General features: G+C 32.6%; 1 protein-coding gene across 3 annotated transcripts in view; it reads right to left on the reverse strand.

The window, feature by feature from the left end:
- LOC115694757 (disease resistance protein At4g27190-like) overlaps positions 1–12031 on the reverse strand; it is a 43222-nt gene extending 31191 nt beyond the window's left edge. For 2 of the 3 annotated variants that reach the window (XM_030621848.2, XM_030621847.2), the window contains exons 1-2: positions 11711–12026; positions 11304–11577 (exon numbers count right to left, since the gene is read on the reverse strand). The gene's annotated coding sequence lies outside the window, so the exon portion shown is untranslated. Of the gene's footprint in view, positions 1–11303; positions 11578–11702 lie in introns of all 3 variants that reach the window. The other variant, XM_061117844.1, reaches the window with a different exon arrangement.
- Positions 12032–16575: the final 4544 nt, after the last annotated feature.

Here is a 16575-nt window from a genome sequence, read left to right on the forward strand (position 1 = left end):
TTGTGTGTGTTGATGATTTCTCTCGTTTTACTTGGGTAGATTTCTTAAGAGAAAAATCTGACACTTTTGATGCCTTTAAAACTCTTTGTCTGAGATTAAGAGTTGAGAAAGGTTGTAATATTGGGAAAATTGTTCGAATTCGAAGTGATCATGGTAAGGAGTTTGAAAATTCTGTGTATGATGATTTTTGCAAGTCTACAGGTATAACTCATGAATTTTCAGCTCCCAAAACTCCTCAACAAAATGGAGTTGTTGAGAGGAAGAATCGAACTTTGCAGGAAATGGCAAGAGTGATGTTAAATAGCAAGAAATTGACAAAGCGCTTATGGGCTGAAGCTATTAACACTGCTTGCTACATAATAAACAGAGTGTTTATTCGTCCAGGTACCTCAAAAACATCTTATGAAATCTGGAAAGGTAAGCGCCCCAATGTAAGTCATTTTCATGTTTTTGGTTGTGTGTGTTATGTCTATAGAGATCGTGAGCATATTGGTAAATTTGATGCTAAAAGTGATGTTGGTGTGTTTATTGGATATTCCTTAAACAGTAGAGCTTATCGTGTTTATAACATGAGAACTCAAACTGTTTTGGAATCAGCTAATGTGGTTGTTGATGATTTTAGAGATTTTTCAGAGTTTTCCACAGAAGCCAAGATAGATAGTCTCATGGATACTCCTCCAAAAGTTGTAACAACAGATCCTGATGCGGCGGGAACCCATTGCGATGCGCAAATGACGAATCTCTGTCAAGAATCGAAACCGGAGAACCGGCAACCGTCTATCTTGACTCATCCAAACATCATCACCGACTCTATTCGAAGAACCAAGCACCAGAGTCAAACTGAATCATCCAAAAGATCTCATCCTTGGAAATCCTGAAGAAAGCATGGTAACTCGCAGAAGGTATATTAATTTAATCAGCTTTCTTTGCTTTGTTTCTCAATATGAACCGAAAAATGTGAAGGAAGCCATGACCTTTGAGGAATGGCTCAATGCAATGCAAGAGGAACTCAACCAATTTGTTCGCAACAAGGTATGGATTTCGTATATACAACTGACATTTGCAAAAACACGGTTTTTCAATTGGTATCAGAGCGGGACACTAAACTCTTAGTGTGATCCTATAACGTTTTTGTTAGAATGTCATTTTTTGCAGAAGGAAGTTCTATTTCTAGACCACCATTGCTTAATGACTCTAACTATCCTTACTGGAAAGTTAGAATGAGAGCCTTCATCAAATCTCAAGATGAGAAGGCGTGGAGAATGGTTCTATCAGGTTGGTCTCTTCCAGGTTGAGACGATTCTTCGAGTAATACTACTATAAAATCTGAACTGGAATGGTCTATTGAAGATGATAAACTTTCTGCCTACAATAGCAAAGCCTTGCATGCTATCTTTAATGGTGTAGGTGAGGGTTACATTAAACTTATATCATCTTGTGTTTCTGCTAAGGAAGCTTGGGAGATCCTTCAAACTCAGTTTGAAGGAACTTCTGATGTGAAAAGATCTAGATTTATCATGCTTCAAACTAAATTTGATGAGCTTAGAATGTCTGATAATGAAACTTTAACTGAATTTTATGAAAAATTATCTGACATTGCTAATGAATATTTTGCTCTTGGTGAAAAGCTTGATGATTCTGTTCTTGTGAGAAAAATTGTTAGAGTACTTCCAGAAAGGTTTGATACTAAACTTTTAGCAATGGAGGAAGCTAAAGATTTTAGCACAATGAAGGTAGAAGAATTGATGGGTTCCTTACGTACTTTTGAATTAAATCAACAGATTAAACAAAAGGACAAACCCAAATCCATTGCTGATAAAGGTAAAAGTATTGCTTTGAAAGTTGCTGATAATGAAAATTCTGATAGTGAATGTGATGATGAGATTGCTTTATTAACTAAGAATTTTCATAAATATATGAAAAAGATGGGAAATAAAAAGAATATTTCGAAAGGTTCAAAAGGTAATACTTTTATTAAACCATCTGTCTCTAACAAAAAGGGAATTCAGTGCAGGGAATGTGAAGGTTTTGGGCATATTCAAGCTGAGTGTGCAAACACATTGAAAAAGAATAAGAAAAGTTTCAATGTCACTTGGAGTGATGATGAAACCGAAAGTGATGAAGATAATTTGCCCTAACCTCTGTTATGTCTAATGTGTTGTGTGATTCACAGGTGAAAGCTAGATTGGTATGTCTGAATAATACCACCAAACAAGAGGAATCAGATTCAGATGAGTCTGAAATCTGTGAAGAATCTCTTGCTGAATCATACAAAGTCATGTATGAAAAATGGATTCAGGTTGCTTCTGAAAATAGAGAGTTGAATAAATTGAATAAAAAATTGTCTCATCAGATTGAAATGTGTGATTTGAAAATAAAAGAATATGAGACAAGTTTTTGTGATAAAGATGAAAAAATCTCTCTATTAAAGAAGGAACTTGAAAATTTTAAGAAAAATGTTCAAATGCTTAACCCTGGATCTTCTATTTTTGAAAAAGCTCAGAATGCAGGTCAGAGAGGTTTCGCAGGCCTTGGTTCTAATGGAATGGAGAGTTCTGGAGTCACGAAGTTTGTAAAATCTAGTGTTCCAACGAATCACCTTGAGGCTACAAACTCTGCCGTAACAGTTTCACAGCCTGTTGTAGCAAGAACAGCTTCTGATGCTGCAAAATCTCCGGGATTTTCGAAAAGAGTAAGATCTCGGGGTAAAAAGATTTGTTCCCACTTGTCATTTTTGTGGTAGAAAAGGACATATCAGACCTAAATGTTTCACGTTGAAAAATCTGTTTAAAACAAATTATTTTCATAATTTGGAAAAATCTCAAAAGAAACATAAAGGTTTGAAACAAATATGGGTGAAAAAGAATTGTCTAGCTGGTTTTTCTGATAAAACTGCTGCATCTCAAATGTGGTATTTTGACAGTGGTTGCTCTAGACATATGACAGGTGACAAGGACTTTTTGACTAACATTCGGCCTATGCAATGTGGAGAAGTCACTTTTGGTAATGGCCTATCTGGAAAAGTTGTTGGTATGGGAACTCTAAATTTTGAAGGGTTACCTAGACTGAAAAATGTGATGTTAGTTGAAGGACTGAGAGCTAATTTACTTAGCATCAGTCAAATCTGTGATCAAGGGTTTACTGTTTCTTTTGATAGTGATCATTGTTATGTTCTGAATGAAGACAATGAATGTATATTGCAAGGATTTCGATCCAATGATAACTGTTACACTCTAACCCCTGTGTTTACTTGTCATTCAGCTATCAACAACACCACAGATCTGTGGCATGCCAAGCTTGGGCATATTAATTTTAAAAACCTGAAAAAATTGTCAAATGCAGGTATTGTTCGAGGTCTTCCCAAGCTTGGTAAGGAAAGTGAAGGTAAGTGTGAACCGTGTCAACTTGGGAAGCAATTAAAAATCACTCACAAGCCTGTGTCTGATATCAATACCTCAAAGGTATTGGAATTGCTTCACATGGACCTTATGGGTCCAATCCAAGTTGAAAGTTTGAATGGTAAACGATATATCTTTGTGTGTGTTGATGATTTCTCTCGTTTTACTTGGGTAGATTTCTTAAGAGAAAAATCTGACACTTTTGATGCCTTTAAAACTCTTTGTCTGAGATTAAGAGTTGAGAAAGGTTGTAATATTGGGAAAATTGTTCGAATTCGAAGTGATCATGGTAAGGAGTTTGAAAATTCTGTGTATGATGATTTTTGCAAGTCTACAGGTATAACTCATGAATTTTCAGCTCCCAAAACTCCTCAACAAAATGGAGTTGTTGAGAGGAAGAATCGAACTTTGCAGGAAATGGCAAGAGTGATGTTAAATAGCAAGAAATTGACAAAGCGCTTATGGGCTGAAGCTATTAACATCGTTTGCTACATAATAAACAGAGTGTTTATTCGTCCAGGTACCTCAAAAACATCTTATGAAATCTGGAAAGGTAAGCGCCCCAATGTAAGTCATTTTCATGTTTTTGGTTGTGTGTGTTATGTCTATAGAGATCGTGAGCATATTGGTAAATTTGATGCTAAAAGTGATGTTGGTGTGTTTATTGGATATTCCTTAAACAGTAGAGCTTATCGTGTTTATAACATGAGAACTCAAACTGTTTTGGAATCAGCTAATGTGGTTGTTGATGATTTTAGAGATTTTTCAGAGTTTTCCACAGAAGCCAAGATAGATAGTCTCATGGATACTCCTCCAAAAGTTGTAACAACAGATCCTGATGCAGCAGAACCCATTGCGATGCCGCAAATGACGAATCTACTGCAATCGAAACTCGGAGAACCGAACCGTCTATCTTGACTCATCCAAACATCATCACCGACTCTATTCGTAAAGAACCAAGCACCAGAGTCAAACTGAATCATCCAAAAGATCTCATCCTTGGAAATCCTGAAGAAAGCATGGTAACTCGCAGAAGGTATATTAATTTAATCAGCTTTCTTTGCTTTGTTTCTCAATATGAACCGAAAAATGTGAAGGAAGCCATGACCTTTGAGGAATGGCTCAATGCAATGCAAGAGGAACTCAACCAATTTGTTCGCAACAAGGTATGGATTTTGGTCCGAAGACCAAAAGGTATAAATGTTATTGGAACAAAGTGGTTATTTAAAAATAAAAGTGATGAGTTCGGTACAATTGTGAGAAACAAGGCTCGTTTGGTGGCACAAGGGTACACACAGGTAGAAGGTATTGATTTTGATGAAACTTTTGCTCCTGTTGCAAGGTTAGAATCAATTCGTTTACTTTTGTGTATTGCTTGTATTCTGAATATTAAACTGTTTCAAATGGATGTGAAATCTGCCTTCCTAAATGGTATTTTGAATGAGGAAGTTTATGTTGAGCAACCAAAAGGATTCGAAGATCCTCAATTTCCAGACCATGTATACAAACTTGAAAAAGCTTTGTATGGTCTGAAACAAGCTCCTCGGGCTTGAAGGTGTTTCAAGAAGTCAGATTCATAAAGTGGATTACAAAGGATTGCGGCAATACTTTAGAGGGAGTCTAAACTTGTTTAAGTCAATTGTCTTTGTAATTTTGATACTTTATTAATTGATTTCATTCTCTGGGCGTGGCCCCGTGGACTAGGAGTGTTCGGGAGAACACTGATACCACGTACAAATCTCTTGTGTCAAGTTATTTATTTTTCTGCAAATATTTTATATTCTGTTCGGTTTTCTTTGTATGCAATTACTTTCTTCTTTGCAAACGCTTACAGTTTTTATATTTTCGTATATACAACTGACATTTGCAAAAACACGGTTTTTCATATTCTCTATATTGTGTTTCCTTTATTTTTGGAGATTTGGTCTTATTTTGGTATTTTTAGGAAACTTGTCCTTAAATAATTAATTATTTTTGGTTTCCTCTTTGGTGGCAATTTCGGATTTGGTGGGGTCTTTATCACTTAAATTTTGTGCGGATATTTGGTTTCCTTTTCCATCTAAGGAAACATTGACCATTTTTTTTTTTTTTTAAAAAAAAAAACTTTTTTGGTTTCCTTTTTTTTTTCTCTCCACACGTGATTCAAAGGTAAGGAAGTTACTTTCCTTTTCAGTTTTTTTTTTTTTTTTTTTTTCTGATTTTGGGTAAGTAAAATCTTGTGTATATATTCCCAACTACCCACTCACCCACGATCACCACTCTCTCTTGTATTTCTATTCTTTTTTCAAAGGTCTAATTTTTATTTTCAAAGTGTGAGAGTGTTTGTGTTCTAGGGTTTCAAAGAGATGGCCAAAACTAAGAATACCCAACCGTCCAAGAAGCCCTCTCGTGGCTCTGCCTCTGCATCTCTGATCTCCCCTCTTGCGCCGCCTGCACCAGCAACCGGAGTTCCTAGTTCGTCATCTGCTCCGATGAAATCTGCCAGAAAGTCGAAGACCAAAGCTTGAAAGTCGACTTACAACCTTGCTTCCCTTGGTGTTACTGTTGAACCTGCTGCTGCTTCTGCTTCTACAGAAATGGGTGAATTCAACTTGTGTTTGGGGAGAATAGCGACAAGTCAAGCCTTGCTTCTCAGGAAGATGGACAACATCATGAAATACTTCCGACCCAATGATGATGAATAAGTGGTTCAATTCTCTATCTCTTGCTTTTTATTTGTGAATGCTTAAACTATTATGACCTTGTTCATGGTTTTTGCTATCTTTGGCTCCTTGATAGACAAAAAGGGGGAGTAGTACTTATTTTTTTTTTGGATTATGTGTTACAACTCTGGATCCTTATTTTTAGGGGGAGTTGTCTTGTTTGTGGTTTTGCACTTTTCCGTTTAAAAAGTTACTGTGTTTTCGGTTTGTAAGCTTTTCCGTCCAAAAAAAGTTCTTTGTTTTATGTGTTAGAGAGCTTTTATGCAGGGGGAGTATTTTCTATACTCTTGTATCTTTAAAAAGCTATTTGCTTTGGTTTCTAACACTTGATGCAGGTTTTCTCATAATAAAATGTTTTGTCAATCAAAGTGCCAAAGGGGGAGATTGTTAATTCCATTTTTGGCATATTTAATTGACAAAAATATTTTATTATTCTTTGTATATTTCGGCTGGCATATATTGATATGGTTTCCCTATTTGTGTAAATCTAAACTTGGAAGGAAAGTTGACTAGCTTTCCTATTTATGGAAATTGAGGTAAATATGGTAAGTTTTGATTACACATTGATTCTTTGCTAACCAGTTGTTATTCTGATCTTGTGTTGAGTTTCCCATTTTCTAAGATCAGGTTTCTTGAAGAGAAAACCGGAGCTAAACTTTCCTTTTCTATAAAAGGAAAGTTGTATTTACTGCCCACGATTCTGTAGGTACAGAAACGGAAATTCCTGGACTGATTGGAGAATTATTTTAGGGAAGTTTCTAGTGGGTTGAGATTTTGTTCAGACCGAATGTAAGCTGTCTATGAGATGTATATTCATTATAAATACATCTTATAGCTGCTAGGTTTTGTATCTCTTTCATACACTTAGAATTGTATTCATATCTTAAGGAAAGAGTGTCTTTGTTTTGTTAACTCTTTTATTCACTTTCATATCTTAAGAAAAGAGTGTCTTTGTTTTGTAGAGAAGAGTTGTTCTACTCTTACTCTGTTTATTTGTTGTTTGTATTGTCTTGAGTCTGTATTCAAGTCTACAACGAAGAAGAACATCAGTGCACCTTCGGGAGAAGGGTATTTACAAGCTTTCGGGAGATTGCTTTTGAAGTCTTGCATCGGGAGGATACAAGCACACCTTCGGGAGAAGGGTTTTACAAGCTTTCGGGAGATTGCTTTTGAAGTCTTGCATCGGGATGATACAAGCACACAACCTTCTGGAGATGGTTGTATAGGCTTTCGGGAGATAGCCTTTAAGCCTTGAATCGGGAGGATTCAAGCACTCTTCAAGGTGATCGAAGGGAGTTCGAGCTCTTGGAGTTTTATCAAGATTCAGTTAGTAGGTGGAATACATCAAGCCTGCGGCATACAATAAGAGGGAGTCTATTTATGCATAAGTCAATTACTTTGTATTTTTGATACCGATCTAATGAATCTTATCTCTGGGCGTGGCCCCGTGGACTAGTAACAATCTGAAAGGATTGTTGAAACCACGTACAAAAATCTTGTGTGGTTTTACTTTTATGCACTGTTTGTTTTTCTGGGTTTCTCTGGAGTTACAGAGTTGCATTCTGTAACTACATAAAACTGTTTTCAGTACCAGTTTTATTATTTCGCATTTAATTAATCATTTAATTAAATAATCAAACAGGGAATATTAAAATACGGAATTTCACTAATATTGATCAAGTTTTAGATCAAGAGCAACCAAACATAGTCAATCAAACCCCAGAGGTACAAACTCAAAACCTCAAGAACAAGTGCCTTTGAGAAAATCCACTAGAGAAAAAAGAAATACTATTAATCCAGATGAATACACACTGTATCTTCAAGAATATGAGGATGACATTAGAATGATGGAAGATGATCCAATCAATTTTCATCAGGCCATGAAAAGTTCTAACTCTCGAAAGTGGAATGATGCCATGAATGAAGAGAATAATTAATCTATGCAAGACAATAAAGTTTGGGAAGTTGTCCCATTACTAGAAAGTGTAAATCCAATTGATTGTAAATGAATATTTAAAATCAAGAGGGATGAAAATGGTAATGTGGTGAGGTTTAAGGCACGTCTTGTAGAAAAAGGCTATACTCAAAAACAAAGCATTGATTATAAAAAGACTTTCTCTTTAGTTTCATCGAAAGACTCTTTTAGGATAATAATGGCACTTGTTGCTCACTTTGATCTTGAGTTACATCAGATGGATGTTAAAACAGTATTTCTCAATGGTAATATTGATGAGACAATATGGAGCAACCAGAAAACTTGTGTGTGGTGACCCAAAGAAAATAGTTTGTAAATTAAAAAAAAAATCTATCTACAGACTCAAGCAAGCTTCCCGTTAATGGTACTACAAATTTTATCAAATGGTTCTCTTGTTTGGTTTTGAGATGAATGTTTTTGATGATTGTGTGTATCATAAGTTTTGGTAGTAAGTGCATATTTTTGTTTCTATATGTCGATGACATATTGCTTGCCACTAATGATATAGGCTTATTGGATGAAACCAAGAGATTTCTGTCTATGAATTTTGAGATGAAAGATCTTGGTGATGCCTCTTTTATTTTAGGAATTCAAATACATTGAGACTGTTCTCGGGGTATTTTTGGATTATCATAAAAGAGCTACATCGATAAAGTACTCAAACCATTTGACATGCAAGATTGTAGACTAGGTGATAGCCCCGTCGTTTAAGGAGACAAATTTTGTCTTAAGCAATACCCTAAAAGAAGCCTTGAAATTCAAGAAATGAAAAAGATTCCCTACGCTTCAGCTGTTGGGAGTCTAATGTATGCTCAAGTTTGTATACGCGTCCAAATATAGTATAGATTGTTGGAGTGTTAGGCAGATACTTAAGCAATCCAGGAATTGATCACTGGAAAGCAGCCAAAAAGGTTACGAGATATTTGAAGAGAACAAGAGATTACATGCTCACATATAGGAGGTCAGATCACTTTGAGATTATTGGATATTCTGAATTCGATTTTACAGGATGCCAAGATAGTAGGAGATCCACTTTGGACTACATATATCTGTTAAGTGGTGGAGCTATATCATGGAAGAGTGCAAAATAAAAACTCATAGCTTCATCCACCATGGCAGCATAATTTATTGCATGTTATGCTGCATCCAACCTGCATGGTATATGGCTGAGAAATTTTGTTACCGGGCTGCACATTGGGGATGGAATTGAAAGACCACTTAAGTTGTATTGTGACAATAAATCAGTTGTATTGTATTCTAAAAATAACAGGAGCCCGACGAAGTCAAAATATATTGACATCAAGTTTCTTGTTTTAAAAGAAATGGTATAGAGTTGACAAATTTGTATAGATCACTTAGGTACAAACTCCATGATTGCAGACTCCCTTTTTAAAGGTTTGTCACCCAAGGTCTTTCATAAGCACACTGCTCGTATAGGTATTTTAGATTATCAGGATATCTAGATACATTGGGTGTTTTTCTTTACTATCCTTAGTGTGTTTTATTTATTTCATGAAACACATGTATTTGAATAATTTTCTGATCGAAAATTATGTTATTGAGTTTATTTCACTTTGTATATTATGCTAAAGTTTTGATCTCTATAAAGTAAAGTAGGACCAATTGAAAATTGACATAAATAGATCACCATGCATGTAATTTTCATACCACATTATCATGATTGATCTATTTCATTTAACTATGCCGATATATGTGACCATTGATGGGTTTATTAGTTGTGATTGATACAACAAAAACTGCTTTGATCCTATGTTGATATAGTTAATGGACGAGATTGCACATGCCTATGGTTGTGATGATAAATATATGAGCTCAATAAAATTAACATATTTATATGTATACATATGTGGCCTAATGGGAGATTGTTAGAAATTTATTGGGGTTACAATTGTATATATAAAATATGTATTGGGTCATCAAATAAATAAGTCAAATTTATGTGGTCTATTTTAGAATAAAGTTTATAACTTAAGGGCATGATGTGTCATGATTTTAATATGTGGATACCATAAAGACAATTTTTAATTTGATGAGGGACCGAATTAAAAATAGTCAAAAATGATTAATTACTGTTTTTTTAGTCATTAATAAACTGGTACTGGTCTTTAGTTTTTTGTATCGCTTCATATCGTATCTTTCATTCTTAAATCCCCATCATCAAGAAACTTAGGTTCCAGAGAGAAAAATTTTTTATGCGAAAAATTGGAAGATTATACCATTCAAGGGTCGATTCTATGGACTCCAGTACACTACCGCTAATTTCTAATTTATTGTTTCATTCTCATGAATTAATTAGGGCTAAATTCAGATTTACATTGTGCTAACATCAAAATTTTGAAAACAAAAAAAATCATTTTCAAAATTTTTGAAACAATTTTTTTTTCTTAATTAATATTTTTGACTTCGACCCCAACCTAGACCTTGGGATCTCGACTTCGACGTCAGCCCTATTCTCGAACTCGGACCACGACCCCAACCCCAAACCCGGACCTGGACTCAACCTAGATAAAAATAAATAATGAAAATGAAAATAAAAATTATAAAATACGCTTTTGTTTTCTGTTTTTAAAATTGAAAAACAAAAATAGTTGTAAAATATATTTTTATTTTTAAAATCAAAATTTTAAAACACAAATTTTACTTTTATTTTTTACGATTAAAAAATTAAAAAACAAAAATGTTATCAAATGTTCTCTCAATTTTTTATATTAAAAGATAGACTCCATAGACACATCAAGTGATGATCAAGTGCAAAGCAAGAAGCATGAGTGTTCTACTTAATATAATACAATTATATATATATATATATATATATATATATTGTGTTAGATTATATATATTGGCATACGATTTTGTCATTTTTACGGAATGTATTCCGTGGTACATTAGATGGGTCTCAGGGTACATTAAATGGGTCTTAGGGTACGTTACTATTTTTTAATCCTAATTGCCCCTAGATCAACCCCAGCCCTCTAATCAAATAACTTCCTATCTAACGGCTGCTGTACATCACGGGACAAAATCGTGTCCCTATATAATATATATATATTATTAAATAAATATATAAAATTTAAAAATTATTATACATTGTTAGAGTTAACTTTCAGTTAGTGTTCTGCTACAAAGTTACTTGTTGTTTGTTTATTGCAATAATCACAGAAACATAGGAAAACTGATACTATTTTCAATAAGTCGAAAGGCACGCACCTGATCAGTATTGTATATAGCTTTCTTCTCCAACACCACACCACACCACACCTTTCTTAATTTTCTTCACAAGAAAATAAGTTAATTACAAAACTATTAACCAAATCAATCTTCTAACCAAAGTAGAGTTTTTTTTTTTTTTTTTTTTTTTTTAACTAATGAAAAACTAAAGGCAGAAGAAAAGGACTAATGTTTTTTTTTTTTTTTAAATGTGAAATTAAGAATAAAATATAAGTTGAGAAGTTGTGCCCAAACTTGGTTAGAGTTTGATGATCTGCAAAAGGTAAAAATCAATTAAAATTAATAAAATTAATATTAAAAGTATTTAACTTTACAAATTAAGAGGAGATTACAAACAAAGGAAGAAAAGAGCACATATATATAATTATAATAATGTACTTGAAAACCTTTTTCTTCTTCTTATCGAAGATGATTAATTCAAAGTGGGTATGTAGTCGCAGCTTCACTAAAAGAGTAGAAATAATATGAAAGAGTGAATGAAGTTGGGTGAGACTGAGAGAGAAGGTGAGGATTATGATGATGATGAAGTCTTAGATGATTCAAGTGATTAAAAAAAAAGTTAATTTGGAATATTTAATGTCCATATGGTTGAATGCAATTAAGTGAGTACAATTATTGTGATTAAATTGCAACTACTCGGACTATATTTATTTATTACATCTTTTATTTTTTTGCCCTATTTTTGACTCTCATATCAAATGAAATCAAAGCTTCACAATGTGAACATACTCCCATATCAAATTTCCAATTTCCATGTTCAAATCAAATTAAGAGACAGTTGTCCAATTATTAATTTGTGATGAAATTGCAACCAAACGTGTACTATTTTATTTATTACACACCATGAAGTGTCCCCATCAAATGAAATTAAATCAAAGGGTCACAATAAAAACACTCTCAATTTGACCCATCTACTACTTCTTATTTATTGCACACTTTTCCCACGTTGTTATTTTTGACCCTATATATTAACTCTTACCATTAATGAAAGGACTAGTGCATCTACTTAAAACACCCTAATTATCTCTTAACACACACTCACTCTTACCATGTTACAACAACTAGTGCTATTAGTGTTGTTAAAATTATATGTGCAAGTGTACACATTCACAAAAGTAAAAAAGTAATAAATAGAAATCGTTTTTACAAAGATTACAAGTAAAATTTAGTATTAAAGTAATTATTTAACAATTTAGAATTTAAAGGAAGTTATTGATTGGATGTTGTAAACTAAGATAAAATAAACAAAATGAAAAAATATACTTAACATTGACAACAATTGCTACAGAAATAAAAGCAATGAAAATTATTATTTTTATATTGTGATTAAAAAATTCGTGACTAAATGTATTAGTCACAAAAATTATAATTTATTGCGACTAAATGTATTATTAGTCATAATACTTATTATGGCAAAAACTAAATTAGTGATAATTTGTATCTAAATATTATATTTTAGCCATAAGTAATTTTTTGTTGTAACCAAAAATATTCACATTTAGTAAAAAAAAATTATATTGTGACTAAAAGATTGTCCTAAAGATAAGTTTTTTAAGTGTACGAAAGAAATAGAATTAATAATGTTGGCTTTTAGAGACCTATGAATAGGGGTGTTCATTGGATCACATCCAATGGATTTGGACCCATCCGATCCAATCCAATTATTTATTGGATTTTGCCATCCGATCCAATCCAATTGAATTGAGTCATCCAATCCGATTCGATCCAATGGATGTATTGGATTGGATCGGTTCCATCCATTGGATGCTTTAACTGGTTTTTTATTAGATTGGATTGGATCCATCCAATAGATCCAATGGATGAATCCAATCCATTTTAGCCACTATTTAGGCTAATTTCATTAAAAAGAAAAAATTTATGAAAAAATATAATTTAAAACCTAATAATCCAATAATAAACAATAGTTTAACTCAAATCCAACCTAATTTTTATGTTCCCATAATAAAAATATAGCACAAATCTAACTTAATAAGCAAAAGTCTTGATAAACAAGTCTAATACATCAAATGCAAATATTATATAAAATATTAAATCAATGAGTGCAGGTGCACAATGAAACCTATTAATAATTAATATATTTTTTTAAAACAAAATAATTAAATATATAAAATTATAAATATTAAATATGATTGGATGGACATTGGATGATATTGGATTGGATCGGTTCGGTTATCCATTGGATCGGATGTCTCATCCAACATCCGATCCGATCCAATTGGATTTTTAAAATTTGCATCCGATCCGATCCAATTATGATTGGATATCCGATTCTATTAGATCGGTTGGGATTGGATCGGTCGGTTGGGATTGGAACGGATGACTTTCTGCACACCCCTACCTATGATACTTTTTATATATATATATATATATATATATATATATATATAGGGGATATCTACTATACGCCCCCTTGAATATACCTCATAGCATAGGAATGTTAAATGGGCCAATAAGAATTAAGAAAAAAAATTATACACATGATATTAGTATATTCCTTTACAGCCAATTTTTTTTCTTAAAAAAAAAATAATTTCTTTATCAATAACAGTACGGTGGGTGACTCTATTTTTTACAGGTATTTTAATTTTTTTTTTTAATATTTCAATAAAAACAATCCATTTAAATTTTTAATACTATAAATTATTTATAAATTTTCAAAAATTCATATAATATTTCAATAATAATATACACTATCATATAACAAAAAAGAAAATTATATTCACTATAAGATTTTAAAAGTTATTTACTCAAATATGGTATTTTTAAGTTTAACTAATTTATATGACATTTTTTTTTATTTTTAGATATTTTATGGTATTTGATGTGCCATATATATGTAAATTAGGTTTTTAAAGCCCATATTTAATATTTTTATTTATTTAGGCAGTTTTATTTGTCATTGGTACCGAAAAAATTACCGAAGTTTGTTACCGGCACCGGAAAAATCGTCGGAGTAGCTTCCGGTGTCAGAAAAGTCACCGGAGTTGCTGATGGCGCCAGAAAAGTCATCGGAGTTGGCATTGTCACTGGAAAAATCACTAAAAAACTAGTTTCTTCAAAAAATTACTAGAAAATTACCAATTCAGATGCCAATTCAGTTTCTTGATGATTTTTTCAGCGACAATACCAACTCAGATGACTTTTTCGATGTCGTCAGCAACTCCGGCGATTTTAAGACACCGGCAGCTACTTTGTCGACTATTTCGACACCAACAACAAACTCCGAAAAAGTCATCGGAATTGGTATTGTCGCCGGAAAAATCACCAAGAAACTGGTTCCTTCATCAAGAAACCGATTTCTTCATCAAGAAAATGATTTCTTGGTAATTTTTTCAGTGATTTTTTTAGCGACAATGCCAATTTTGATAACTTTTCCAGTGTCGGCAGCTAGGGGTGTTCGCGATGCGGGTGGTGCGGTTTTTGACTATTTTTTCAAACCAACCCGCACATGTATTTTTTTAATTTCCCAAACCGCACCCACACCGCAAAACTAAAAAACCGCAAAAATCGCACCGTAAAAAATAGTGTGGTGCGGTGCGGTTTATGCGGTTTTTACGGTTTGGACTATCACTAGATAATTAAATTATCACAAATACAACAAAGTTTGAGCAACACTTGTCAAAAATACCATAAGACTTGAAAATAAATATGAAAAAAAAGTTTCAAGTTTCAACGATGCAATAATTATTTTTTCAGCGAAAAAAAAATTAGTGGGCTTAGGTTGGGCCTTCACATATTGAACCTAAATAAATATAAAAATTAGTATTTTTATAATATGCGATGCGGTGTGGTTTAAACCGCATATTAACAATTCAAAACCGCAAACCGCACCACAAAGAATTTCAAACCGCGTTTTTTTGCGGTATGGTGCGGTGCAGGCGGTTTAAGCGGTTTGATGAACACCCCTACCGGCAGCAACTCCGACGACTTTTCCGACACCGGCAACTATTCCGACGATGAAAAAAAGATGATAATCTAGAAACCCATAAAATTTATTAACCAATAAAATAAAAGAAAAATAGAGGTTCCCACTCCAATTGTTGATCGATGTTTTTATTGTAAATTCTTAAGTGATCCAAATCATTTTGTCATAATAATAATAATAATAATAATAATAATAATAATAATAATAATACAACGTAATCTAATAGTTGATAAAAAAATGACTTGATAAAAAAAAACCCCTCAAATTTATTGATGAATAAAAGAAAAAGAAATTTCCCAACAAAAAAAAAGGAAAAAAATAAAAGGAAAAAAAAGGTGAACACACTAGTTTAATATATCGAGTGAGAAAAAAATTAGAACAACAACAATATTGGTGCGGAAACTGTCAAGATTTACATGAGAGTTAACTTAAAAAAAATAATAAGAAGTGTTGCTCAAGATTTGTTGTATTTGTAATAGTTTAATTATTGGTGATAGGCCAAATTGCAAAAACCGCACCGCACTATTTTTTTGCGGCATGGTTTCTACGGTTTTTTAATTTCGCAGTGCGAGTGTGGTTTGAGAAATTCTATCTTAATAACCACATGATCTAAAATCAATGGTAAAAAAGTTCCTTACCTAGTAGGGGAACTTTTGTTAGGTCTTACCATAATCTTACCCTATATATATATATTTATATTTAGAGTAATACTATGGTAGGACCTAGCAAAAGTTTCCTACCGGTAGGAAACTTTTTTTTATTTACCGTTGATTTTAAATCTTGTGGTTATTATGATGTAAGGTATATACTCTTACTATAGGACTGTTTGTATACAATTAAAACTTTATACATATTATAATAATATTTAATAATATATTTATTTTAAAAAATAAAATAATATTAATAATTAAAAAATTTATTAATATTTTTTTTAATTATTATTATTATTTTCTAAAATTAATTTAAATTATTTTTATATAGATATTTATTTTCAAAAGTTCCTCTGATGTAGGATCGCTTGAATGATTTTAGATGCTCTTTAATTGAAACAGTACCAACTTGTTTCTCTTAAACTCAATTTTTTTGGCAGAAAAAATAATATCAAACCAAATTATTTTTTTTTTATAAGTGGCGTCTCAAAAGAGCAGCCAAACAACAACAAGATAAAAACTACTGAAAAAACAGTCAATAACTACGCACAACCTAAAAGCAAAACAAAGAAAAAACTAGGTGTAAACATAAAAAAACTCAAAGTAAATTATGAAAAGACAAAAAATAAGAAGAAAAAAAAAATGAGTTTAGGAA

Source organism: Cannabis sativa, chromosome 6 (genome assembly GCF_029168945.1).
Source record: "Cannabis sativa cultivar Pink pepper isolate KNU-18-1 chromosome 6, ASM2916894v1, whole genome shotgun sequence".
NCBI lineage: Eukaryota > Viridiplantae > Streptophyta > Magnoliopsida > Rosales > Cannabaceae > Cannabis > Cannabis sativa.